The 26,351-nt window shown below is 48.5% G+C and overlaps 2 protein-coding genes and 1 long non-coding RNA gene across 5 annotated transcripts in view; 2 read left to right on the top strand and 1 right to left on the bottom strand.

Moving 5' to 3' along the window:
* The window catches only part of TTLL1 (TTL family tubulin polyglutamylase complex subunit L1), a 36,744-nt gene extending 36,101 nt beyond the window's left edge, over window positions 1-643 (bottom strand). The window contains exon 1 of one of the 3 annotated variants that reach the window (XM_049884577.1): window positions 410-643. The gene's annotated coding sequence lies outside the window, so the exon portion shown is untranslated. The remainder of the gene's footprint in view (window positions 1-409) is intronic. The other 2 variants (XM_049884576.1, XM_049884575.1) reach the window with 2 other exon arrangements.
* Window positions 644-731: 88 nt separating this feature from the next.
* Window positions 732-13,950, top strand: LOC126076129 (uncharacterized). Its single transcript, XR_007517429.1, has 3 exons — window positions 732-774; window positions 8,465-8,733; window positions 13,580-13,950. It is a non-coding gene; the product is annotated as an uncharacterized LOC126076129 (long non-coding RNA).
* An 870-nt stretch (window positions 13,951-14,820) lies between these two features.
* Window positions 14,821-26,351, top strand: part of BIK (BCL2 interacting killer) — a 36,414-nt gene continuing 24,883 nt past the window's right edge. Inside the window, exon 1 of the mRNA XM_049884594.1 lies at window positions 14,821-14,881. The gene's annotated coding sequence lies outside the window, so the exon portion shown is untranslated. The remainder of the gene's footprint in view (window positions 14,882-26,351) is intronic.

Below are 26,351 nucleotides of genomic sequence, written 5' to 3' on the forward strand. Positions count from 1 at the left end.
GCGGGGATCACAAGTCTGCAGTCTCCCGCCCTGAGCTCTCACCACATGTGCACTGCGCCCTGCAAAAGACACGGAGAGAAACAATACAGACTGCAGACGAACAGAAAAAATCCAGCACAATGAAATTCTGGGCAAACCGAAAATAATAATGGTAATAATAATGATGCAGTTACAATAATCGGGCAGCACAAGGCGAGCCACGGGAACCTGGAGGAGGAAGAGGACACAGTGGTCAGCGCAGGCGTCCTGGAAGACGTGGGTCGCCCAGCAGCCTCTAAACTACACGCTCGCAGAGCATAGACACAACGCCCCCATGGCTCACGCATGCGCACTCGCGCGCTCACCACCCTCCGCCACAGCCACACCCTCGGTCCCTGGGACGAGGCAGCCTCGGAGGCGGAGGCCTCACCTGTGGCTCAGAGCTCAGAAGGAAGTCAAGGAGGATGGAGGGGGGCCGCCCGAGCCGCGCCCCGGCCCCTGCCCACACCAGCGCTCGCAGGGAAACGCGAGGTGCCGACCCGCCGCGAGCTCTCTGCTTCCGGGGCGGCGCCATGGCAACCGAGGCCGCGGCCGCCGGCGCCCCTACTGCTTCCGGGGTCAGGCTTTCTGGGCACGTCCGTTTGCCCCAGAGGTTGGACGCCGGCTTCTCCCGGGTGTACGTCCTCCGGCTTGCTGCATAGTTCTCCCTCCAGCGTGGCAAGCCCCAGAGCCCAGAAAGCAGACCGAGAAGGGTTCGGGACCCAAGATTGAGCCCGATAAGTGGGAGTCAGCGAGGTACGATGATAAGGAGCCTGGGTCCAGTAGGCTGTTAACCCTCTATGCCCCGCTGCTGCTCAGTTTGTGCATCTGTGAAATTGGGACTGATGATAGCGCCTACCTAAGAGATTGTGAGGGTACCGTGATATGCTGTGCTCAGCATTCGTAATCAATAAATGGCCCACTGAAAGGTCACCTCGCTTGTGAAGTGTGTCTGGACCCTGGGGCAGGACTATTTATAAAATTATACGTTGGAACCCCCTTCTGTTATGAGGAAGCAGCCTGGCCCGGTGAAGAACTTAAACTGAAGCCTATCCTAGATCTAATCCCAGCTCCAAAATTGACCGGCAAGTCACTTCACTTGTCTGAGCCTCAGTTTCCTTGCCTGTAAAATGGGAAGATTGAAAAAAATATATGTAAGGTGCCTGACATACTACATAACCCGCTGCCGTCAGTGCCTTCTAGTCAGTTCTGACCGTTGGCACTAATGCGTTACAGAATAGAACTAAAATGTTATGTTTAGACAGGAGATAACCAGGGCTTCTGTAACACCTATGGGTGAGTTCAAACTGCCAATCTTTCAATTAGTAGTCGAGAGCAAACCATTTGTGCCACCCAGAGATCTTGACATAGCACATAGTAGTTGTTCAAATGGTTGGTGAATAAAATAGCCTGCATCCCACACATCTCCCAGCTAGGAAAGCACACTTCAGAGGCAGCATGAAAGGCAAAGAGTAGCACTGAATCCCCACTCTGATACTTCCTGGCTTTTGGGGCTTGGGCAAATCTCAGCCTTACTGTAATTTCTTCACCTATGAAATGGGACTAATGGTCTCCATCTCTCAGAAGAGTGAAAAGATTTTAAATTCCTGGTGAGTAGCACCTGGGAAGTGTTTAACGTGTTTTACCACTTCTTTCTCCCCCCAAAAAACACGCACAACCATTCCACAGACTGTGACCACCAGCACCCAAAATAGCAGAACGCTGTAATACAGACTTGGAAGGAGTCAGCATCACAAACCCGTTGCTGTCGCGTTGACCCTGTAGGACAGGGTGGAACTGCCCCATAGGGTTTTCAAGGAGTGGCTGGTGGATTTGAACTGCCGACCTTTTGATTAGCCGCCAGCTCTTAACCATTGTGCCACCAGAGCTCTGGGCCCTGCTCCAACATCATCAGGAAGAACAAACATAGGAAAAGCTGTGGCCAATGTGAAGAATTAACTGGGAACTAGGTAGTTCCAAGAGGAAAAAACAGGACGCTAACAGGCTCTCAGTGCAGGTATAATCATGCAGATCTTCTAGTTAAAAAATTAAGTCTTCAGTGGCTCCCCAGTGCCGTGAAGATAATATCCAGACTCTTCAATGTGTTTTTAGTTTTAATGTAGTTAAACCTGTTAACTTTTTCCAGCATAGCTTCTCAGTTTCTGTGAAGCCTAGAAAGACCTTTCGTCATCACAGGATATAAAAACATAGCTCATGAAGGGCCAAAAATACGGTAAACTAAAGGTTGAAAGTATTAGCATCCTGTATGACAAAGCGTTGTCGTTGCTGTTGCTGTTGCTGCTTGCCATCAAGTCAATTCCAATTCCAAGTGGCCCCAGGTGACAGAGCAGAACTGCCTCATGGAGTTTTCTTGGCTGTAAGCAGATTACTGGGTCTTTCTCCTGCAAAGCCACTGGGTAGGTTCAAACTGCCAACCTTCTGGTTAGCAGCTGAGCACTTAACTGTGTCAAACAACAACCACCACAATATACAAAGTCTTCCCACAAATCAATAAGAAAATAAAACAATACAAAAATTGGCAGAAGACATGGAAAGACAAATTCCGGAAGAATTAAAAAAAAAAGTTAAATAAACAAGTGGAAAGATACTTGAGTCACTGATAACTAATAAAATTTAAAAGATTTTAATGAGAGATTTTTCACTGGTTTTCCTGGGGAAAAAAAAAGATAGTTATATCCAATGTTAACTATCTTTTAATTTTTTTACAATAAAATCAGCAAAAAAATCCCTCATTTTTAAAAAAATTTCATTAATTATCAGTAATTTGGGAGCCCTGGTGGTGCAGCAATTAAGAACTACGGCTGCTAACCAAAAGGTAGGCAAGTTCGAATCCAGCAGCTACTCCTTGGAAACCCTATGGGACAGTTCTACTCTGTTATGAGTAGAATCGACTTAACAGCAATGAAGGTTTTGTATCCAATGTTAAAAAGGATGTGGGGGAAAAAGGCGCTCACATGCACTGTTGGTGGGAGTGGATATTAGTACAGTTTTTAGAAGGCTGGCAATTTTGACTAGTTTCTTGTTTAAAATGTTTAAAGCATCTGGGGAGACTGGCAAGTTCCAGGTGGTTAGTGGTTAGAAAAACCTGTTGCTGTCCAGTCAATTCCCACTCACAGTGACCCTATAGGACAGAGTAGAACTGCCCCACAGGGTTTCCAAGGAGCAGCTGGTGGATTCGAACTGCCGGTCTTTTGGTTAGCAGCCAAACCCTTAGCCACTGCATCACCAGGGCTGCAACTCACAGCGTGAATCAGGGATAGAATCCTCGCTTTCCGTGCGAGAGACCCAAGTTTGATTCTCAGCCAAGGTATCAGCCACTGGTCTTCTGTCAGTGGAGGCTTTTGTGTTGCTATGATGCTGAAGTTTCAGCGGAGCTTTCAGACTAAGGCAGACTAGGAAGAAAGGCCTGGCAATCTAGCTACAAAAAAAAAAATGAAAACCCTATGAATCGCAATGGTCCAATGCCATTGTACATGGGGTTGGCACGAGTCAAGGGTCGCAAAAAGAGTTGAATAGTAGCGTCATCAGAACCTGTCTGACGTCGTGGGGGATAAGGAGAATCACCACCAGTGCAAAGCTGGTTCTCTTGAGGTAGAGGTCAGACACGTCTCCACTCTCCAACCTATTTATCTGTTCTGATCGGGGCTCTGAACCGAAGAACCAGTCCATTCCAGTTTAAACCTCTGCTGAAAATTTGCATTTCTACCCCTGACATACCGAATCAGAACCTATAGTTTAACAAGATCCCCAAGTGATTCTCATATATAATAAATTATGAGCCCCACTGCCGTATTAGTGGCTCTCAGAATTGGTCCCCAGCATCACCTGGGAACTTGTTAGAAATGCAAGTTCTCAGCACGGGTTCAAGCCAGAACGAACTGGTACGGGGCCATGATTCTGACACCAGCTCTCCCTCCCACAGCGCTCTCTACTTCTCTGCTGGGTTTGATAGCCCATTGCAATGGCCACACAGAACTCACAGACTGTACGTACAGTTGAGGGGTTCATTAAGGAAACAACAGTGTACTCCTCGGGATCAGGGTCCACAGGCTACAACTCAGGACCTAGATTAGGAAGCATGGAGGCAAAGCCTCCTTCAACACAGGACAAGCTCCTGTCAGCCTGCTAACTGTCACCACTGACTCTGCCACTGGGCCCCTTGCTATCTTCAGTGTTATAGCCATTGAGTCAATTCCAATTCATTGCCATGTTACAGCTCTTTTAGGGAGTTCCTTGCTGCTTCTCTTTCTCTGCTTCTTTTCTCCTTTCTTCCTTCCGCTTCTCTGCTTCTCTTCCTGCTTTTTTCTGTCTGAAACCTCTGTGGGGTCAGCTGCTTGTATCTACAACTCTTTGTCAATTTCAAGGCATGGCCCTCCCACCAGGGACACAAACTGACCAATCCCCTCTCAGTAGACCATAGACACTTCATTTGCATGGGTATACTGACCAATCCCTGCAAGATGCATACCAATCACAGAGCCAGCTGCAGCCCAGGGCCAGACAAAAAAGTTGTTTACAGCTTACCCAGGAAATGTCAATCAGCCTGGACAAAAGTAACAAACCCTCTGGGGTAGAAACTAGGGCCCCTTCAGGGCTTAGGGGAAAAACATCTCTCAAGCTGTTTTCCAAAGACCCAAGGCAAAAGGCCACGTTAAAGAACTTATTTCACCACAAGGGTTAACTGAGAAGAAGCTAACGACAGGAGCTAGAACAGAATGTGAAAGGGAAAATTCACTCATTCTCAAAACAAACATCTCTTGAGGGTCCACCAGGAGAGGTGCAGGGGAGCGGAAGAGGGCCTTAAGGGGTGCCCTTGGAACAGAGACGTGGACAGCAGTGGCCGCTGACTCCACGGCCACCCAGTCCTTGTCAAGTGGGGCTGCATGCCCTGCTAGTACTGCTATTACTGTTTTGAGAAAATCTGCTATCACGCTGATAAGCTCAGCCGTCAGACGGGATGTTATTTCTGGGCGAAGGGAGATTCTGTAGGGCTGGCACTCCTTCCTGCCTGCATCCACGTGGCCTGGTCCCTCCCGCCAGGCCTGACTTGAGCGATAACTTGGGGCCTTGTTATCCTGGCAGGGGACCCCAGCGGCCATTAGTGCAGGCCATCCCTTGCGTAAGGCACCAACGCCTCCACGAACTTCACGATATGGTACCACCTCTTCACAGACCCGAAGAGTCCTGGAATTGTCCCATGGAGCAGAGGCTGTTCTCCATCCCCCTGACAGGCCACACCAAACTAGGTTATTTCTGTCACACATGCCATCTGGTTTTCTGGCCCAAACGTGCGTCTGTTAGATTGCCGTAGCTCTGAGCTGAGTAGCCCGCTGACTAAGCCTCCTTAATCTGCTCTGAAATTCACTGGTCCTGTTTTCAGTTACAGTATTATCTTTGTCACCAGTGAGGCTGGCCTCTCCGGGCCTACCATGGGCTCGGCCTGCCAAGTACCTTGGCAGCCATAAATCTGGGGCCTTGTTAAAATCCCCACTCTTGGCTGTATCTCGTCTGATCCGTTGTGCTTTGTTTTATTTCTTACTTTTTAGCGTGGAGTTTTAATTGCCATAGCAAAAAGCACACAAATTTTAAATGTTCAGCTCAATGCGTGTTTGCATACGTATGCACCCCTGTGATCGCCATCCCATATCACCCCAAAAAGTTCCCACCTCTACCCCGGAGAGGTAGCCACTGTCTGACCTCTATCCCCAGAGATTAGTGTTGCCTGTTCTTGAGCTTCCTATAAATGGAATCATACAGTATGTCCTCTTTTATGTCCGGCTCCTTTCACCCAACACAATGTCTGTAAGAGTGAAAAAGCTCTCATTTCCTGGAGCAGAAACACAGTACGGGTTCATTGCAAAAAATGCAAATAACGTACCAGAAAAAGAAAAGACCACTTCTTAAGATCCACCTGTTAACCACTAAGGAGCCCAGGCGGTGCAGTGGTTAAGTGCTCGGCTGCCAACTGAAAGGTTGGAGGTTCGAACCCACCAGCCGCTCCCTGGAAGAAAGATGTAGCAGTCTGCTTCCGTAAAGATTACAGCCTTGGAAACTAAGCGGCACTTCTCTTCTGTCCCATGGGGTCGCTATGAGTCAGAATCAACTCCATGGCAACGAGTTTTTTGGATTTTTCTGCTAACCACTCTTGATCTTCTAATGTGTACTATACAGAATTTCCAAGGCAAATAATTTTTTTTCAACTTAAATTCATTTTCTAGTTCTTATCCTATAACCCTTTTTCTCACCTAGCATAGCACAGGTAGAGATGTGTTACATGTTAGCGTATTAATCCAGCTCCGATTTTCACCGGCTGCAGAGCATAGCATTGTTTATCCCCTGCTGATGGACATTCAGGTTGTTTCCGTGTTTGATTTTCCTGTTTATCCACCTCTCTTGTTCCCTAGACAGTCTGCTTCATGAGAACAGAAAGCCTGTCCGTCCATCCACTGTCTTCCAGCAATTAATAGGCACTCAATAAATGTTGTGGAATGAATGAATGGACAAGTTGCAGTGGACACCCAGGTACACACATTTGTGCAAAATTGGTTTAATTATATTCACAAGACAATTACTAAATATGAAATTGTGGCCCAAAAAGGAACGCACAATTTTTAGTTTTTTATTATAAATTGAGAAATTACTTTCTGGAAAGGTTCGTTGTTCAGGTGCTCATTCCACTAATATTTGTTGAACACCTACTCTGTGCTGGGGTCATCCGTGGTTACGTGGTGGAATTCTTGCCTTCTATGCAAGAGACCCAGGTTTAATTCCCAGCCAAGGTACCTCACGCAGAGCCACCACCTGTCTCAGCGTAGCCTTGCGTGTTGCTATGATGCTGAACAGGTTTCAGCAGTTTCCAGATTGAGACAGAGTAGCAAGAAAGGCCCGACGCTCTGCTTCTGAAAATCAGCCAGTGAAAACCTATAGATCACAATGGTCCAGCCCTGTTCTGCATGGGGTCGCCATGAATCAGGAACAACTCAACGGCAGTTAACGACAACAACAACTCTGTGCCAGGCACTGCCCCAGATGCTGAGGGTACAGTGGTGGTCACATGTGCCCTGTGCCCTTGTGGGAAGGCCCAAGGCCCAGTTCTTCACTCCCTGCCCTTACTCAGTTACCTTGAGCTTTTGAAACTCTCTCCATTGGGTGAAAAGGGACATCCATATTTTCAAACCCATTTCTGTAATTACCCCTGAAGGTAAAGATCTTTTTATGCCTTTTCCAGCTATTTGTACTTTATTACTCTCTTAATGTATTTTTTGAGTGCCTTTTATGTGTCAGGCATTGTTCTAGGCTCTGGGGATTGTTGTTGTTGTTAGGTGCCGTCAAGTTGGTTCCAACTCATAGTGACTCTATGTATCACAGAACGAAACACTGCTGGGTCCTGCACCATCCTCACAATCATTGTTATGCTTGAGCCCATTGTTGCAGCCACTGTGTCAATTCATCTTGTTGAGGGTCTTCCTCTTTTCCGCTGACCCTATACTTTACCAAGCATGATGTCCTTCTCCGGGGACTCAAGCCTCCTGACAGCATGTCCAAAGTATGTAAGATGCAGTCTCACCTTTCTTGCTTCTAAGGAGCATTCTGATTGTACTTCTTCCAGGACAGATTTGTTCATTCTTTTGGCAGTCCATGGTATATTCCATATTCACCAACACCACAATTCAAAGGCGCCAATTCTACAATCTTCCTTACTCATTGTCCAGCTTTCACATGCATATGATGCAATTGAAAATACCATGGCTTGAGTCAGGCGCACCTTAGTCTTCAAGGTGACATCTTTGCTTTTCAACACTTTAAAGAGGTCCTTTGCAGCAGATTTGCCCAAAGCAATGCATCTTTTGATTTCTTGACTGCTGCTTCCATAGGTGTTGATTGTGAATCCAAGTAAAATGAAATCCTTGGCAACTTCAGTCTTTTCTACGTTTATCATGATGTTGCTTATCAGCCCAGTTGTGAGGATTTTTGTTTTCTGTATGTTGAGGTGCAATCCATACTGAAGGCTGTGGTCTTTGATCTTCATCAGTAAGTGCTTCAAGTCCTCTTCACTTTCAGCAAGCAAGGTCGTTTCATTTGCATATCTCAAGTTGTTAATGAATCTTCCTCCAATCCTGATGCCCTGTTCTTCATATAGTCCAGCTTCTTGGATTATTTGCTCAGCATACAGATTAAATAGGTATGGTGAAAGAATACAACCCTGACACACATCTTTCCTACCTTTAAACCAATCAGTATCCCCTTGTTCTGTCCGAACAACTGCCTCTTGATCTATGTACAAGTTCCTCATGAGCACAATTAAGTGTTCTGGAATTCCCATTCTTTGCAATGTTATCTGTAATTTGTTATGATCCACACAGTTGAATGCCTTTGCATAGTCAGTAAAACAAGTAAACTTCCTTCTGGTTTTCTCTGCTTTCAGCCAGGATCCATCTGACGTCAGCAATGATATCCCTGGTTCCACATCCTCTTCTGAAACCAGCCTGAATTTCTGGCAGTTCCCTGTAGATATACTGCTGCAGCTGCTTTTGAATGATCTTCAGCAAAATTTTGCTTGCGTGTGATATTAATGATATTGTTCGATAATTTCCACATTTGGTTGGATCACCGTTCTTAGGAATAGGCATAAATACGGAACTCTTCCAGTCGGTTGGCCAGGAAGCTGTCTTCCAAATTTCTTGGCATAGACAGGTGAGTACTTCCAGAGCTGCATCCATTTGTTGAAACATACAGTAGGGAAGAAAAGACAATAGACAAATACCACTGCTCTCCTGCAGTTTACATTAGAGTTGGGAAAGACAAACAATAAATACACAAGGATGTTATAGCACGCGTGTGTGTGCGTGCACGCATGTGTGTGTATAGATAATACATGAACTTCAGGGAGCCAGGGGTTGCAGTTTTCAGTGGGGCTGTCAGACAAGTCCTCTCTGAGCAGGTGATATTTGAGCCAAGTTGTGTTGTGTGCCATCGAGTGAGTTCTGACTGACAGTGATCCTATAGGACAGAGTAGAACTGCCCCATAGTGTTTCTTAGGCTCTTACCTTTATGGGAAGGCATCACCAGGTCCTTTCTCCTGGGAAGCAGACAGGTGGGTTCGAACAACTGACCTTTCAGTAACAACCAACAGCTTAACGATTGGAGCCAAGGCTACTTTCTTAAAGAGGTGAGAAGACCAACTAGCAGATATCTGCAAAGCAGAGCCCATAGCAGCTGCAAAGGCCCTGAGGCAGCAGAGGGCCTGTGTTTGAGAAACAGCAAGGAGGCCAGTATGGTTGGGATGAAGTGAGTAAGGAAGAGAGTGGTAGAATGAGGTCAAAAAGGTAAAACTGGGCCTGACTGTGCAGGGCCTTGAGGACTTTGGCTTCACTTTGAGTTAGGTGGGTAGTTTTGAGGGATGCTGAGGGTTTGGGCAATATGACTTATATTTTAACATCATTACTTGGTATTGAGTATACACTGTAGAAGGGCAGGCAGGAAAGCAGGAAGACCGGTGAGGAGACATGGCTATAATCCAGGTGAGGGATGACCCAGGAGTGGAAAGATTCTGGATAGGAGACCAGAGAGTTTGGAAGCACTGTAGGACTCAAATCCTGCTGTTCTGGACGTTTGCAACGGGGAGGATTCTAGAAGGCCAAAGGGGCAAAAGGGAGCTCTGGTGTCACAGTGATTAAGCACTGGGCTACTAACTGAAAGGTCAGTGGTTGGAATTCACCCACTCCTCGGGAGAAAGATGTGGCAGTCTGCTTCCGTAAGGGTTTATAGCCTTGGAAACACTATGGGGTCTGGAGTCCCTCTGTGGTGCAAACAGTTAAGCACTTGGCAGCTATCAAAAAGGTTGTAGGTTCAAATCCACCAGATTTGAATCCTCGGAAGAAAGGTCTGGAGATCTACTTCAGAAATATCATAGCCATTGAGAACCCCACGGAGCACAGTTTTACTCTGACATACATGGGGTCGCCATGAGTCGGAGCTGCCTTAACAACTAGTTTGCTTTTATTTATTTATTTTTTTTGGCTTAGAGTCTAGTGGGGGGTGGAGAGTCAGATAATAAACAGGTAAAAAAATATGTAAGAGAACAGAATGTGTTGTGGAGAACAAAGCAAGAAAGGGAAGGAGGGAAAGCAGGAGCCCCCCACCAACCACTGAGTGACCTCGGACAATAATGCCATTCTCACAACAAACTCTCGGATAGGGCTTTGCTATCCCCGTTTCTCAGAAAGAAGGGGAAACTGAGACTCTCATGTATTAAGGCCACACTCAAGCTGACGCACTGGGAAGAAGGCCCCACACCTCTCTGCCCAATATCCACACCTCCCTGAGTTTCCACGTCCTCACGTGTAAGATGGGATGTAATAAAGTTCCCAGCCGCTCTGTGCGTAACATCCCTGTCCACAAAGGGCCTCACTAACTGTGGACATCAGCTGCTGGCCAGATGTGCAGGGCACAAAGTGAAGGAGCTGCCCTGGCCAGCTGCAGAGGGGCAGCTGGATGAGCAGCTATTGGGATGCCCCTTTCAGGAGCCCTGGGCAGTGTCAGAGACTAAGGGCATTGTTTCCTCTCCAGTCCGCCTCCATATGGCTACCGGATTCCTCTTACTGAAGACTGCTGGGATCCAGTCCCTCTCTCCTGCTCAGAGGCCTTCCATGGCTCCCCAGTGCCCCTAGGACAATCTAGTCAAATCCACCTTTCCATCTGATCTCTTACTCCTCTCTTCCTCTTACCAGCAGAAATGCTCCAAACCAAAAACCAAACCCAGTCGCTGTCAAGTTGATTCCGACTCATAACAACCGTGTAGGTCAGAGTAGAACTGCCCCACAGGGTTTCCAAGGAACAGGTAGTGGATTCGAACTGCTGACTTTGGTTAGCAGCTGAGCTCTTAACCAGTGCACCACTAAAAAAAAAAAAAAAGGGCTCCAGAAATGCTCGCAGCTTCCCAAATTCACCCAACGCTTTCTTTGCTCCTGCTGTTTCCCCAACCTGAAATGCCCTTCTTCCCTATACCATTTGGTGAAAACCCAGCCCCTTCTCCAAGGTCCCCTCAAGTTCCTCTTCCTCCAGGAAGCCTTTCCTGATATGTTTGCACCGTCTCCGGAGCCAGATTTTAGTTTTCTGTCTCCTGAGGTCTTGGTCACTTTCAGTCTCGATCCTGCTCTGTATTATGTCTTGGCTTTGTCTGACTTGAAACTAAGCTTTTGCCATTGTCTCTGGCTCAGCTCAGCCCTGAGACAAGACACTCCCCACCCCACCCCCCCAAAAAAGATGTTTTCTGATTACTAAGTAAATACACGTTTATATAGAAAATCCGGAAAATACAGAAAAACACAAGGCGGAAAATTAACCCCCCTGTAATCGTTGTACCCAGAGAGTAACAGTCCTCCTGTTCTGTGGAGCTGTATTTCCTTCCCGAGTTTTTATATGTGGACTTAAAAAATACACGTTTCCACCAGACACACTGATTTGTGAAATGCGTTATTTCATTTAACAGACCACATGTCTCTAAGGTATAGTTTCTTTTGTGGACATGATAACTCTTCACCAGTTCTACAGTAACATTTACTGAGCATTGCTCTGCATTTACTGAGCACCTACTGTGTGCCAGGCCCCATGCTCTGCTTTAATCCTTAGAACAGCCCTGGGAGTGGAAAATCATTATCCCCATTTTACAGATGAGGAAACTGAGGCTCAGAGAGGCCCAGGCACTTGCCCAAGGTCACAGACGTTCTAGGTGGCAGAGTTGGAATTACAGGTGCCAAGTGACTGCAGAGTTCTGGCCCTCACCCATCAGGCTACAGATTCTCTCCCCAGAAAAGGCTTATATGACAACCGCAATTTCACTTTACTTTTGGAATTCACAGACTTCTGGAAGCCCAGTTACAGGCCCCCAAGTCCCTGTCCCCCAGGAACAGAACACCCTGGGTTCGAACCGCAGCACTTCACCTCTTGGTTGTGTGGCCTTGGACAGGTTAGGCCCCTCTCTGAGCCTCAGTTTCCTTATCTGTGCAATGGAGAGAATCATTCGTACCCTGCAAGGGCCATGAAGGGCACAAGAAATCACCCAGGTAACATGCCCAAAACACTGGGCTCTCAATAGCAGCTCACCCCACAAAGGTGTCCCCAGGAGGTGTCCACCAGGCTGACGCAGGTGAAATGCTATCATGAGGCTCAGGCCCTGCTTAGGTGAGAACAGCAAAGCCCTTTCATGAGTCCCGCCTTCCTGATGTTACAAAGCCTCCACAAAGCCTCCCCAAAGCCGGGGAGCAGGGGGATTTCCAGATAAGGTGTCAACCCAAGGCTGGGATGGCAAAAACAGAGCCATTTAAAACCTGCACTGGCTTCTGCCCCCTAGGTGGGGCCCTGGAGTGTGAGACCAGCACTTGGCCAACAAGTGCTTGTCCAGCCCTCTTTGTCCATTCTACCCCACCCCCTCCTTTGCTCCCCTCCACCCCCTACCGCGCTTCACTCTCCTTCATGGAGGCCTTGCTTGTGCCAGGCCTTGCTCCCCTGGCTGCAGGCGCCCCATCTTCCTGTCCGCCACTCGCATATGCCATCTCACGAGTCCCATCACCAACCCCCGTGTCTGGCACCATAGTAGAGGTCAATCAATATTTGTGCAATGAAATGGACAGATGAAGTCATAGCAAGGACAAAACCCAACCTGTAGTGGGCGTCAGAGGGTCCACTGGGCAGGGGTCGCTGAACAACAGACAGATGTTGTTGGGGCCACAGCAGGGGGGCTCGGCTGGGGCTGGCAGGATCCAGAGGCCCCCCAAGGCAGCTCCTCTAGACCAACGCTCTCAGCATGTTTGCTGAGCACCAACTGTGTGCGTGGTACCAAGCCTCTGATCTCTCTGGAAGTATTCTCACATACATTGAGGCTTCTTGGCCCAGGAGACCCCGAATCGCTGCTTTCCCTCTCTCAGTCTCAATTTTTTCATCTGCAAAATGGGTGTAGAGAGAGGTTACTATTTTGTAGGGCTCCTTGTTCCTGCCTCTCAGGTGCCCTGTGGTTATGGTCCAGTCAAGGGGTTGAGGCCGTCCAGGCTTTGCGGGCCTGGAGTTTTATGTAATTTGGAAGACCCTCCTTACAAAAAACAAAGCAAAAAAAGTTTGTCATTGAGTGGATTCAGACTCATGCTCCATAGGGTTCCGAAGGAGCAGCTGGTGGATTTCAGCTGCTGACCTTTTGGTTAGGAGCCCAGCTCTTAACCACTGCACCACCAGGGCTCCTCTTTACAAAAATAAACAAAAACAAACCCATTGCCATCAAGTCAATTCCAACTCACAGTGACCCTGTAGGACAGACCAGAACTGTCCCCTGGGTTTCCCAAGGAGCGGAGCTGGTAGATTCGGACTGCCAACCTTTTGGTTAGCAGCTGAGTTCTTAAGCACTACCACATCAAAAAGGTGCAGAAAATTACAGACACACTATAGGTTTGGCTTGGAAAGGGGTCTGAAGAACGAGATCCAGGGAGGGGCACTGACGTTTAAACTCCCCTCCAGTTTACTAAACATTTTCCTCTGATCCTCCCAACAGCCCTGCAGGGGCAGCGCCAGGCCCCTTTCACAGATGAAGACCCCGAGAGAGGAGTTATCAGTGTCATCACTTCAAAGGCGCTAAGAATGAGGCCCCTACAGGTAGCAAATGCGAAGCCAGCTGGAGGCGAGACCCTGTGGATGCCTGGCCTGTGCGGTAAACAAGCTTGTTGTTGTGTTCCCGGGACAATGGTAACTTTGTTACCCCGTCACCCCTCCACCCATCCAAAGCCTCCGCTGCAGGGCTCCTGGCCTGGGGGCTCGGCACCCTCCCCACCCCAGGGCTAGTCCGGCCTGGACCTTTCTTGACTTCTCCTCCTTGGCGAGGTTGTGGGCACTGTCTCATCCCGGCCCCCACGTGGGCCGCCCGGTGCCTAATCGCCCCCTATTTTCCCGCTGTCGCGAGTCTCAGGGCGGGAGGGGGGCTGCGGTTGAAGCCTGCACAGGGGCGGGAGGGAGGCGGGCAGGGTGGAGAAAAGCCCCCAGGCTTTGGTTCGGGGTGCTTGATGCTGGCTCTAGCCCAAGCCTCAGCTTCCACCTGTGTGAAACGGCTTTAAAAAGTCCAGACTCCTGAAGGTGTCTGCACAGAAAGTACGACGTTTTGAGCGCTGAAATCACTTACCATGAAGCCAGTCATTTCATTCTCCCTGTGCCTCAGTTTCTTGTTCGGGAAAATAAACATGAAAAAGCCCCGATCCCTTAGGACTTTTTTGAGGACGAAGCGAGGCGATCCGTGGCACGAGCCTTGATTGATCTACACAGACCCAGATGAAGTTACCGGGGCCTCCACAAACATTCATTTCTCTGGGCCTGCTGGGTGCACGGCCTCATGCTGGGCGCAGGGAAAAGAGCAGCGCAAGGGACAAAACAAGCTTGCAGATTAGCGGAATCAGAGAAGGTAAACAAGTAAACAGATCACACTTGTAGCAGCTCTGTTGCCACTCCTGCCTCAGTCTTCTCATCTGAGCAATGGGGCAGGGGAGGCCGCTCCCTGGGGCGGGGGGAAGGGCGGGGACGGGACGGGTCTGGGCCTGGGGGCCTCGGGTCCCGGCGGGCGGGGGTCGAAGCGGGGTGGGTGAACTAGAGGCCCCAGAGCGCCGGGCCGGCCGGGGCCGGGTGGAGGGCTGCGGGGGGCGGTCGGGTCCGGGCAGGCCCTGGGGTCGGGGCGGGGCCCGAGGGGCGGGGAGAGGGCGGGTCCCGGCGGGCCTGTACGGTCCCTCGCCGGCAGCAGAGCCGCAGACAATACGCTACCCGGCTCGCGAGCCCCGGACGCAGCCGCCGCCTCCGGTGCCACCGCCGCGAGGTAAGTCTGAGCCCCGGGCGCCCCGGCCGTGCCCGGTGCCCCGCTGGCATCCGCCCCTGCGCCCGGCCAGAGTCCGGCGGGTGGCCGATGGGGGCCGTGGCCCAGGCTTTTCCGACCTGAGAAGTGTCGGGTGTGTCTGCGGGGCGACGTCTCGGGACCCCGGATTCGCAGCGCCCCCTCTCTGGCTTGGGACTCTGGGTACTGTCATCCGACTGCGCCACCCTGCAGGCCTCAGTTTCCGCATCTGAGCAGTGGGGTGACGCCCCTGCGCCCGGTCGCTAACGCACCACCTGGCTGCGCGGCCTCCCTAGGCCGGGCTCTGATTTCGGGGTGCCTTGGCGGGGGGGAGGAGGGGCCAAGGGCACGGAGTCGGATCCCAGCCCAGGGCCGTGCCGGCAGAGACCCGGTGTCTACTAAAAAAGGGAAGATGGCGTCGGACACCTGTCCCCGCCGGGACCCGAGGCACCCCGAGCCGCCGCAGACCTGCAGAGGCGACGAGCCAGGCTTGATTATGGCACACGGGAAAGCCCGGAACAGGGGCTGCCACCGGAGCCGGGGCGGCCACCGCCCGCACCTGCCCACGCCCCCAGCACAGGTGCTTCCGCGGGCGGAGCTGGGGCGCGAACCCGGCGTGGGGGCCTGGCCTTGTTTTGTCAACACAGAGCCACGGGCTCTCGCGCGCTTAGCATTTGAATGGCCGAAGCGGCACGTTCCGTCCAGTGGCCCGGGAGGGGGTCCCCGCTGCCTGCTATGCGCGGCCACAACAAGCCCTGGCCGGCTGGGGACTTGTTGCACTTTCGCAGTCTGGCTTTGGACTCCTGCTTGCGAATCGGCTGTGTAAACCATTAATTGCTACTTTGATATTCGCTGGAATGATCCACCCCAGGAGGGAGGTGTTGTTTTTGTTGTTGCTGGCGTTGGAACATTTTCTGAGCACCTGCTGTGGCCGGGGCCCGTGCATGTGGCTTTCTCTGGTAATCCTCGCTCCAGTTCCCCTAGGAGGGAACACTGTTAGCCTCATCGTTCTCGCATTAGTAAGGGGCAGTTGAGCCCGGCGCTAGGTCTGGTAGGGCAGGAAGCTCCTAACGGCGGTGCTGGCCGCCTGCAAGGACAGGAAGCCTCATTTTACAGATGGAGAAACCCAGAGGGGAATCCCAGAACGCCTTACGATTGCTCTAGCTCAGAGCCCAGAACTCTTTCCTGGAAGTCAGGCCAAGCCTGCCTGCACTCTCCACTTTCCAGCTGTGTGGCCTTGGACAGGCTGCTGCACCTCCCTGAGCCTCAGTTTTCTCATTCTGTAAACCGGGGATGATGGTAATACCATATTCTAAAGGAACACCCGCCCACGTGTTGGTGGCTGTCAGTGATTCCTCTAGGGTCACCATTCACCCTTTCTCCATTTACGTTGAGTTTCTTGAGCACTTTGGCCTGCTCTTGGAATAAATTCTCAGGAGTGGCACAGTTTAATCTCTTGGTGAAGAGTGAGGTACAGTGGATCTGAGACACTGGTGGGCCCCCTCTCCCTAGGCCCTCCAGGGAAAGGCAGCCACGGGAGCCTTCTGCTGGGCCTGGATTTCACTGGCGCTGGGGCAGGTGTGAGCTGCCTGGCTGTTACTGCTCCCTGCTCCTCCCACGTCTCATCAATTGCCCACTCTTCTCTCCTTCTCACTGAGGATGTGAGAATTGAAAACTATCTTCTGAACTTTTAGGTCATGGACTTGTATAGTTGTGGTTTCTTCACACCTTGCCTGTGTTAGGTTTTACAATTTTTCTTTATTTTTGCTATTTTTAAAAAATGTTTAAAGTATCTGGGGAGACTGGCGAGTTTTAGGTAGCTAGCAGGAATAGTAACAGGGCGTGTTGGTGGTCTAGCGGTAGAGTTCTTGCCTTCCATGCAGGAGACCCAGGTTCGATTCCTGGCTAGTAAGCCTTGTGTACAGCCACCACTCTTCTGTCGTGAAGGCATGTGTGTTGCTAGAATGCTAAACAGGGTTCAGTGGAGCTTCTAGACTAATAAGACAGACTAGGAAGAAAGGCCTGGTGATCTCTTCCGAAAATTAGCCAGTGAAAACCCTCGGGCTCACAAAGGACTGACCTGCAATTGACCTTGGGGATGGCGTGGGACCAGGCAGTGCTTCGTTCTGTTGTGCACGGGGTCACGGTGAATTGCAGGCAGCCAACAACAACAACCAGGTACAATAACAGATAAATGACATCTGGATTCACCGAGCTGTTAGCAGCTCTTTTTTTCACTTCTGGTCGTCTCTCTTGAAACAAGCGAAGGGTGGTAACTGGGAGAGTTTGATCCATCAGTGAGCTTTGAAGCTGAAGCAGCCAGCAGCATTTTTCCCTGTCCCTGGAAAGTATCCTGTTTTTAGCATTAAGTTTGTGGACAATTAATGGCTTCTTGCTTCCCCTGCCTCGGACTTAGTGGATCTCAGAACAATTCCGAGCAGCGATGAGGAAGCTCTTGGGTTTTGTTGGCGGCAGCCTCCAGGAAGCTGACAGTGGGGTCTGCAGTGGCCATGTGCACCCGCTTCCTCGGCCTCCCTTTGTCCTCCAGGGCTGGGCCCTGGGAGCAGCACAGACTGTCAGCAAACCAGTGCAGGGACCCAGGTTCCTGGTTGGCTCAGAGGTAGGCGGGAGAGAGGGCAGGCGTGGTGGCTAGGGTGCAGGCCGGGTGGCAGGCGGGCAGCTGATTTTCCTAGTGTCAATACAGGGATGTGACAATACAAAACACTCTCCGGGCCTCACCAGGCATCGCACACAGAACCTGTTTTTCCTGAGGTGGGAGAAAACATGGTGCCTACCTGGTCACCCGGATAGACAGCAAAACTCAGGGGCGAAGGAGGAAGCCCACCTGGTTATTTCAAGGAGGGCCACTGTCACTTGAATTTTTTAAATTGAGGGGTTTTGACACTTTGTTGCCCTCAGCAAATTGCATTTTTTAATTTTGCTTGTTTTTTTAACTTTATTTAAATGGAGACGTATAGAATGTTATCTTTTACGTCTAGCCTTTTTCCTTATGTTTGTAAGAATCGTACTGTGATGGTTAATGTTATATGTCAACTTAGCTAGGCCATGGTTCCCAGTATTGTGTAATTGTTCTCCATTTTATGAACTGATGTAATTGTCCTCCATTTTGTGGTATCGTGTAATTATTCTCCATTTTATGTGTAGTAAATCCTAAACCTCCGTATGTTAATGGGGCAGGATTAACATGGGGTGTATCTTGAGTCGTGCCCTTACTAAAGGGCACAACTCAAGTCGTGGCCTTACTCAAGTCACTGCCTTGAAGTATGTGCTGTAAGGGGAGTTTCCTTGAGGTTGGGACTTGCATCCAATATATGCAGAAGCACTGGCAGAGTTCTTGGTCTGGATCCTGCATCCAGCTCATCATTATCTGACTTTGGGTTCTTGGGACTTGAGCCAGCAGCCTGCTGTCTGACCTGCTGATTCTGGGATTCACCAGCTTCTGCAGCCCGGTGAGCCAGCAGCCTGCTGTCTGACCTGCTGATTCTGGGATTCACCAGCTTCTGCAGCCCGGTGAGCCAGCAGCCTGCTGTCTGACCTGCTGGTTCTGGGATTCACCAGCTTTTGGAGCCCAGAGATCCAGAAGCCTACTGTCTGACCTGCTGATTCTGGGATTTGCCAGCTTCTGGAGCCCGGTGATCCAGAAGCCTGCTGTCTGACCTGCTGATTCTGGGATTCACCAGCTTCTGCAGCCCAGTGAGCCAGCAGCCTGCTGTCTGACCTACTGATTCTGGGATTCGCCAGCTTCTGCAGCCCAGTGATCCAGAAGTCTGCTGTCTGACTTGCTGGTTCTGGGATTCACCAGCTTCTGGAGCCTGGTGAGCCAGCAGCCTGCTGTCTGACCTGCCAGTTAGGGATTCAGCGGCTCCTGTAACCACGTGAATCAGGAGAAGCCTGTAGCCCAATGCTTGACCCACGGATTTGGGACTTGGCAGCCTCCGCAAGGGAGCCGTTTCCTTGAGATCAATGTGTCTACCTGTCTATACATGTCATTGGTTTTGTTTCTCTAGAGAACCTAGTCTAAGACACATGCGGATTCTGGAATGGGACTATTTCATTTTTACTCGTATATAACAATCTATTATTAAAAAACAAACAACCCATTTTATGTGTTATTTCTACTGTTGGTACATATTTGGGTTATTTCCAGTTTGAAGATATACGAAATAGTGCTGCTCTGAGCATTCTTGTCCAAGTACCCATTTTTGTTGTGTATGTACCCAAGAGTGAGATTGCTGGGTCACAGAGTATGTATCTCAAGCTTTAGGAGCTACTACCAAAGAGCATTTAAAAGTGGTTGTAAGTTGGCAAATTGCCTGGGTGTCTGTGGCCCAGGGCGTAGAAGACAGGGGCCTGATTTGAGGGAGAGTTGAAATTCTCCATGTTCAGTCAATAGTATAGCATTAAGAAATACCCAAGCTCTGACCAGGGTGCACCTCTCCCCTCCTCTGTACTCCAGGTTCATTGACTAAAGCTGCCTAATAGTAAGCACTTACTGTATACCATCCATGCAGTGTCTCACCTTGTTCTCATGTCTACTCTTCAGTATTAGTATCTGAGTGCTGCCCCAACAAACTACCACAAACCAGATGGTTGAAAACAATAGGAATTCAGTCTCTCACAGTTCTGAAGGCCAAAAGTTCAAGATCAAGGTGTTTGCAGGGCTGTGCTCCTGCTGAAGTCTCTGGGGCTGGGTCCTTCCTCGCCTCTTCCAGCTTCTGGTGGCTTCAGAAGTTTCTTCGCTTAGAGAATCATCCCCCCAGTCTTTGCCTCTACTTCACGGGGCCTCCTCCTCTTCTCCCTGTCTCTCCTGAGCCTCATGTCCCTCTCTCCTTCATTGTAAGGGCACCACTCATTGGATTTAGGGCTCACCCTAAATCCTGGATGATCTCAGGACCTTTAATTACGGCTGCAAAGACCCTATTTCCAAATAAGGTTGCATTCACATGTTCCCAGCGGTTAGGACTTGGACATAGCTTTCTGGGGGACACAGGTTTAACCCACTACTCCTTTCCAGTGGGGGCTCTTACTTCTGCCCTTGACAGGAAGTGAATCCAAGGCCCAGAGAGGATGTGTGTCCTGTGCAGGGTCCCCAGTGATTGTGCTCTGAGCACGGCGCCCATTCAACCCCATCCCTCATTCTGACTGCTTCCCAGTAGCCTGACTGGGTCTCCTGGGCTGTCCCTGTCACCTTGCCTGCTTTCACAGGTCCCTGCTCTGCTGGGTCACACAGGCTCCCAGTCTGCTGGGCAGACAGACAGGTAAACATTTAACGAGATCATAATGGCTAAGTGCCCAATCCAGGGCTGTTTACCCAAAGTGCTAGGACAACACAGATGAGGAGCAATCAGTCTGCCCCTGGGAGGGTGGGGAGGTGGAGAGGAGGTGACTTCTGGGCTGGGCCTGAAGGAGGAAGCAGCGGCTGTCCCCCAGGCAGAGAAAGGGTGTGTAAAGTTAGGGATGGGGCCAGGCCCCATGGGGCTGAGGGCTTTGTCTGAGGAGGAAGTGGAGAACCTCTGAGGGTGGGGACTGGACTGGGGGTATGCCATGATCCCCTGAGGTCCAGAAAACTGAGGAAGGCAGGAGACCCCAGCATCTGCCTAACACAGCCTTCTAGCTACTCCTCGGCTCTAACATTTCTCCAGGACTTATTTTAAATGCGTGCTTTTTTGATAAAGGCTGCAGACCCAGGCGGTGACATCCTGGAATTACGTTTCTAATGGTGATAACATAAGCACAGGGTCCCCCTCTTCGTTATCTAGTGCGGCTGTAACAGAAATACCACAAGTGGGTGGCTTTAATGAGCTGAATTTTATTTTTTCACAGTTAGGTGGCTAGAAGTCCAAATTCAGGGTGCCAGCTCTACGTGAAGGCTCTCTGTCAGCTCTGGGGGAAGGTCCTTGTCTCTTTCCAGCTTTTGCTCCTAGGTTCCTTGGCAGTCATGTGGCATGTATGTTCACCTCTGTTCACGCTTGCTTACTTAATCTTTTATATTTTAGAAGAGATAGATTTAAGACACACCTTATACTAATACTTCCTCGTTAACACAACACAGAAAACCCATTTCTAAATGGGATTATAACCACAGGTAGATTAAAAAAACCAAACCCGTTGCCATTATAGAGTGGATTCCAACTCATAGCGACCCTATTAGGTCAGAGTGGAATTGGCCCACAGAGTTTCCAAGGAACAGCTGGTGGGTTCAAACTGCCAGCCTTTTGGTTAGCAGCCGAGCTCTTAACCACTGGGCCACAGGGTTAGGATTTACAACACATGTTTTTGGGGAACACATGTGTTGTTCCCCAAAAACATGTGTTGTCCCTAACAGGGTCACTGGGGACAAGGTCGTGGCTCATGCAGAATGTGGCCTTTCAGGCCCCCTCCACCCCACCTGTTTGGTGTTCATTTGATTGAATTGGTTTAAAACCAAGCTTGAAATCAGCCTCCAGGAGCATTATTGCTCTGTTATGTTTCCTGCCTGGGGTTTGAGTTGTTTGATATATGTCTGAGCAGGAAAGGACCAAAATCACTCCCCTAACTCTTGTTTTGCAAATGAGGAGTTAGGGGCCCAGAGGGGCTAAGAAATTTGTCCAAAGTCACACAGCCAGCCAAAGCTCAGCTGGGCAGGAGCCCCGGTGTTCAGCTAGCTGACTGCCCCTTGGCATAGCCGATGTTACCAAGGCAGGGCCCTGACCTCAGCCCCTCACCGCTGCTTGTCTGGGTCTGCACCAGATTAGAGAGTTGGGATTGCTTTCTTTGAAGAAAGAGAAACAGACATTAAACCAGACCACACACTTGTAGAGACACAGATACAGTAAAGCCTGCAAAAGCCAGAACCTATGTAAGGCAGATACCTGTCAGAGAAGGAAAACTCAAATATTTTCCACTAAAATGAGCAATAGAAAAGTGGTAAGGCTATACTTTGTCAAAGGTGGAAAACTTGTGAGACTCGGAAAAACAAGGTAGTCCTGTTGAGTTCCAGCTCTCGCAGGTTTCACTGTATCAAAAAAACCAAACCTGTTGCCAGTGAGTCGATTCCGACTCAGAGCGATCCTATAGGACAGAGTAGAACTCCTCCATAGGGTTTCCAAGGCTGTAATCTTTACAGAAGCAGACTGCCACATCTTTCTCCCTGGGAGCGCTGGAGAATTCAAACTGCCGACCTTTCGGTTAGCAGCCAAGAGCTTAACTACTGTGCCACCAGGGCTCCTTTCTCTACAGATGTCATTGTTGTTAGGTGCTGTCTAGTTGGTTCCAACTTATAGCGACCGTATGTACACAGAATGAAACATTGCCCGGTCCTGCGCCATCCTCACAATTGTTGTTATGCTTGAGCTCATTGTTGCAGCCACTGTGTCAATCCACCTTGTTGAGGGTCTTCCTCTTCTCCGCTGACCCTGTACTCTGCCAAGCATGATGTCCTTCTCCAGGGACTGATCCCTCCTGACAACATGTCCAAAGTATGTAAGACACAGTCTCACCATCCTTGCTTCTAAGGAGCATTCTGGTTGCACTTCTTCCAAGATAGATTTGTTCGTTCTTTTGGCAGTCCATGGTATATTCAATATATTTCTCTACAGGTGTACCTGACAAAAAGGAAATAGCAACTCTTTCTCACTCTGGGCATTATCCTCCAACCACAGACACAGACATGTCTGCTTCTTAGTACAAGTACCTAAAGGGTCCCAGTGAAATCTGGAAACATTGGAGATCTGAGAATAGCTGCTTATTTAGGTCTTGCCTCTTTGTAATGCTCTGAGAGTTTCCGAAGGGTTTTGGAGTTTGAAATCTCATTTAATCTTCACCACAGCCCTGAGGGTTGGGTCATACTTTTATCTTTGTCTTGCAGTTGAGGAAATGGCACATCAGAGAGCTGAAGTAACATGCCTAGGGTCCCACAGCACAAGGTCCCTCAAGTCAACACATGTATTGATTGTTGGGGCCTGGGATGGGGCATGATAACTGCATTTACTCATACAAGTAGTTATGTATTCATCATCAGAAATTCAAAATGATAAGTGCAAAGGGCTAATGGACTACAACTGCCACAGCCTCCACCAAACTGAGTCCAGTACAACTAGATGATGCCTGGCTACCACCACCAACTGCTCTGACAGGGATCACAATAGAGGGTCCGGGACAGAGCTGGAGAAAAATGTAGAAGAAACTCTATCTCACAAAAAAAGACCAGACTTATTGGTCTGATAGAGACTGGAGAAACCCCAAGAGTATGGCCCCTGGACACCGTTACAGCTAAGTAATGAAGTCACTCCTGAGGTTCACCCTTCAGCCAAAGATTAGACAGGGCCATAAAACAAAACGAGACTAAAGGGGCACACCAGCCCAGGGGCAAGGATAAAAAGGCAGGAGGGGACAGGAAAGCTGGTAATAGGGAACCCAAGGCTAAGAAGGGAGAGTGTTGACATGTCATGGGGTTGGTAACCAATGTCACAAAACAATATGGGTACTAACTGTTTAATGAGAAGCTAGTTTGTTCTGTAAACCTTCATCTGAAGCACAATAATAACAAAAAAAATTCAAAATTATAGATGCAACTAAGGTCTGTTCCTTCATCCCTTGTCAGTTGCACCCATCAATTCCATCATCCTCTCCAGAGGTAACCACTGTTGTCAGTTTGACATGTTGCCTTCTATTCAGTTATGTTCACGTGTAACTTATACGTAAACACACATATTGAAGCATAAACATTTGCATAAATAGCGTCACTGAACGAGTTGTTCAGCATCTTGCTCTTGCCCCTCAGTGAGACGCCTTGACATCTTTCCATGTTGAAACACAGTGACCCACCTCACTGCTGTTTCCTGTTCCTTAGACCTCACCTTAGGGGTACATGGATTGGTTTACTCGTTTCCTTATTGATGGCATCAAGATTATTTCTGATTTTTTCAGTATTAAAAACAGTACTCAGTATTTATTGAGTTTTCACTCAGCTTGGTGCCGTGCTGAGTGCTTTACCTAGATTATCCTGTTTAATCCTCATGGCAGAAACCTCCCAACAAAAAAAGGTCCTGGGCCAGATGGCTTCACTGGGGAATCTTACCAAATACTTAGAAAAAACTTGACACCAGTACTATTTAAACTCTTTCCAGAGATAGAGAAGGAAGGAATACCTCTTAATTCATTCTTTTACTTATTGTACTTTAGGTGCAAGTTTACAAATCAAGTCAGTCTCTCATACAAAAAGCTATACACACCTTGCTGTGTACTCCTAGTTGCTCTCTTCCTAATGAGACAGCACGTTCCTCCTTTCTACCCTGTATTCCCTGTGTCCATTCAACCAGCTCCTGTCCCCCTTTCAATTCATTCTATGAAGCAAACATAACTCTGGTACTCAAAACTAGACAAAGACACTACAAGGAAAGAAACCTGTAGGCCAATATCTCTTATGAATATCGATGCAAAAATCCTCAACAAAATACTAGAGAACAGAATCCAACAGCGTGTTCAAAGAGTCATACACGTGACCAAGTGGTTTTATTCCAGGAATGCAGGAATGGTTCAACATTAGAAAATCACTCTACATAGTACACCATATCAAAAGAACAAAGGAAAAGACCGTGTGATCATGTCTATGAATGCAGAAAAAGCATGTGATAAAATACAACACCCTTTCTTGATGAAAACCCTAAAGAGGATTGGAATAGAAGGGAAATTCATCAATATGGTTCAGGGCACATATGAAAAGCAACAGCCAACATTATACTTAAAGGAGAAAGACTGAGAACTTTCCCCTTGAAATCGGGAATAAGACAAGGGTGCTGTCTCTCACCACTTCTATTCAATATTGTGTTAGAAGTCCTAGCCAGAGCAATGAGACAAGAAAAAGAAATAAAGGGTATCCAGATTGGAAAAGAAAAAGTAAAATTCTCTCTATTCACGAATAATATGATCCTGTATAGAAAATTCCAGAGTCCATAATAAATCTTCTAGAGCTATAATAGAGGAATTTAGCAAAGTTGCAGGGTGCAAGGTCAACAAACAAAAGTCAGTTGGATTTCTAAACACCAGCAGTGAGAAATGTGAAAGGGAAATTCAGGAAACAATTCCGTTTATAATAGCTTCTAAGAGAATACCTAGGAATAAATTTAACCTGGGACATGAAGGACATACAATGAAAACTATAAAACTGCTGGAAGAGATTAAAGAAGATGTGAATAAAGGAAAGATGTTCCACGTTCATGGATTGCAAGACTTAATATTGTTAAGATGTCTGTACTACCCAAAGTGATCTATAGATTCAATGCAATCTCTGTTGAAATTCTAACAGCCTTCTTTACAGAAATAGAAAAATCAACCCTCGACTTCATATGGAATGGCAAGAGGCCCCAAATAGCTAAAGCAATGTTGAAACAGAAGAACAAAGTAGGAGGACCCACACTTCCTGATTTTAACACATACTATTGGGGATATATATATATATATATATATATATTTTTTTTTTTATAAACCCTGGTAGCGTAATGGTTAAGTGCTATGGTTGCTCAGCAGTTTGAATCCACCAGGCATTCCTTGTAAACCCTATGGGGCAGTTCTACTCTGTCCTGTAGAGTCTGTCATGGATTGAATTGGGTCCCCCCAAAAATATGTGTCAACTTCGTTAGGCCGTGATTCCCAGTATTGTGTGGTTATCCTCCATTTTGTGATTGTAATTTTATGTTGAGAGGATTAGGGTGGATTGTAACACCACCCTTACTCAGTCACCTCCCTGATCCAAGGTAAAGGGAGTTTCCCTGGGGTGCGGCCTGCACCATCTTTTATTTCACAAGAGATAAAGGGAAGCTAGCAGAGCGTCGGGGACCTCATACCACCAAGAAAGCAGCACCAGGAGCAGAGCGTGTCCTTTGGACCTGGGGTCCCTGTGCGTAAAAAGCTCCTTAACCAAGGGAAGATTGAGGACAAAGACCTTCCTCCAGAGCCGACACAGAGAGAAAGCCTTCCCCTGGAGGAGACACCTTGAATTTGGACTTTTAGCCTACTTTACTGTGAGGAAATAAATTTCCCTTTGTTAAAGCCATCCGCTTGTGGTATTTCTGTTACGGCAGCGCTAGATGACTAAGACAGGGTTGCTGCGAGTTGGAATTGACTCGATGGTAATGGGTATACAGTTGTAGTAATCAAACAACCTGGTAGGGTTTAACAATAGACAGACTAATGGAATAGAATTGAGAGTCCAGAAATATACCCACACTTCTGTGGTCACCTGATTTTTGAGAAGGGTGCTAAGTCCATTCAATGGGGAAAGAAGAGCCTCTTCAGTGAATGGTGCTGGGAAAACTGGATTTCCACACGGAGAAAAATGAAACAGGGTCCGTGCCTCACACCATACCAAAAAAAACAAATTCAAAATGGATTAAGGACCTAAATGTGCAAACTAAAACCATAAAATTCTTAGGAAAAAAAGCAGGGCAATACTGTC

Source organism: Elephas maximus, chromosome 4 (assembly GCF_024166365.1).
Source record: "Elephas maximus indicus isolate mEleMax1 chromosome 4, mEleMax1 primary haplotype, whole genome shotgun sequence".
Lineage (NCBI taxonomy): Eukaryota > Metazoa > Chordata > Mammalia > Proboscidea > Elephantidae > Elephas > Elephas maximus.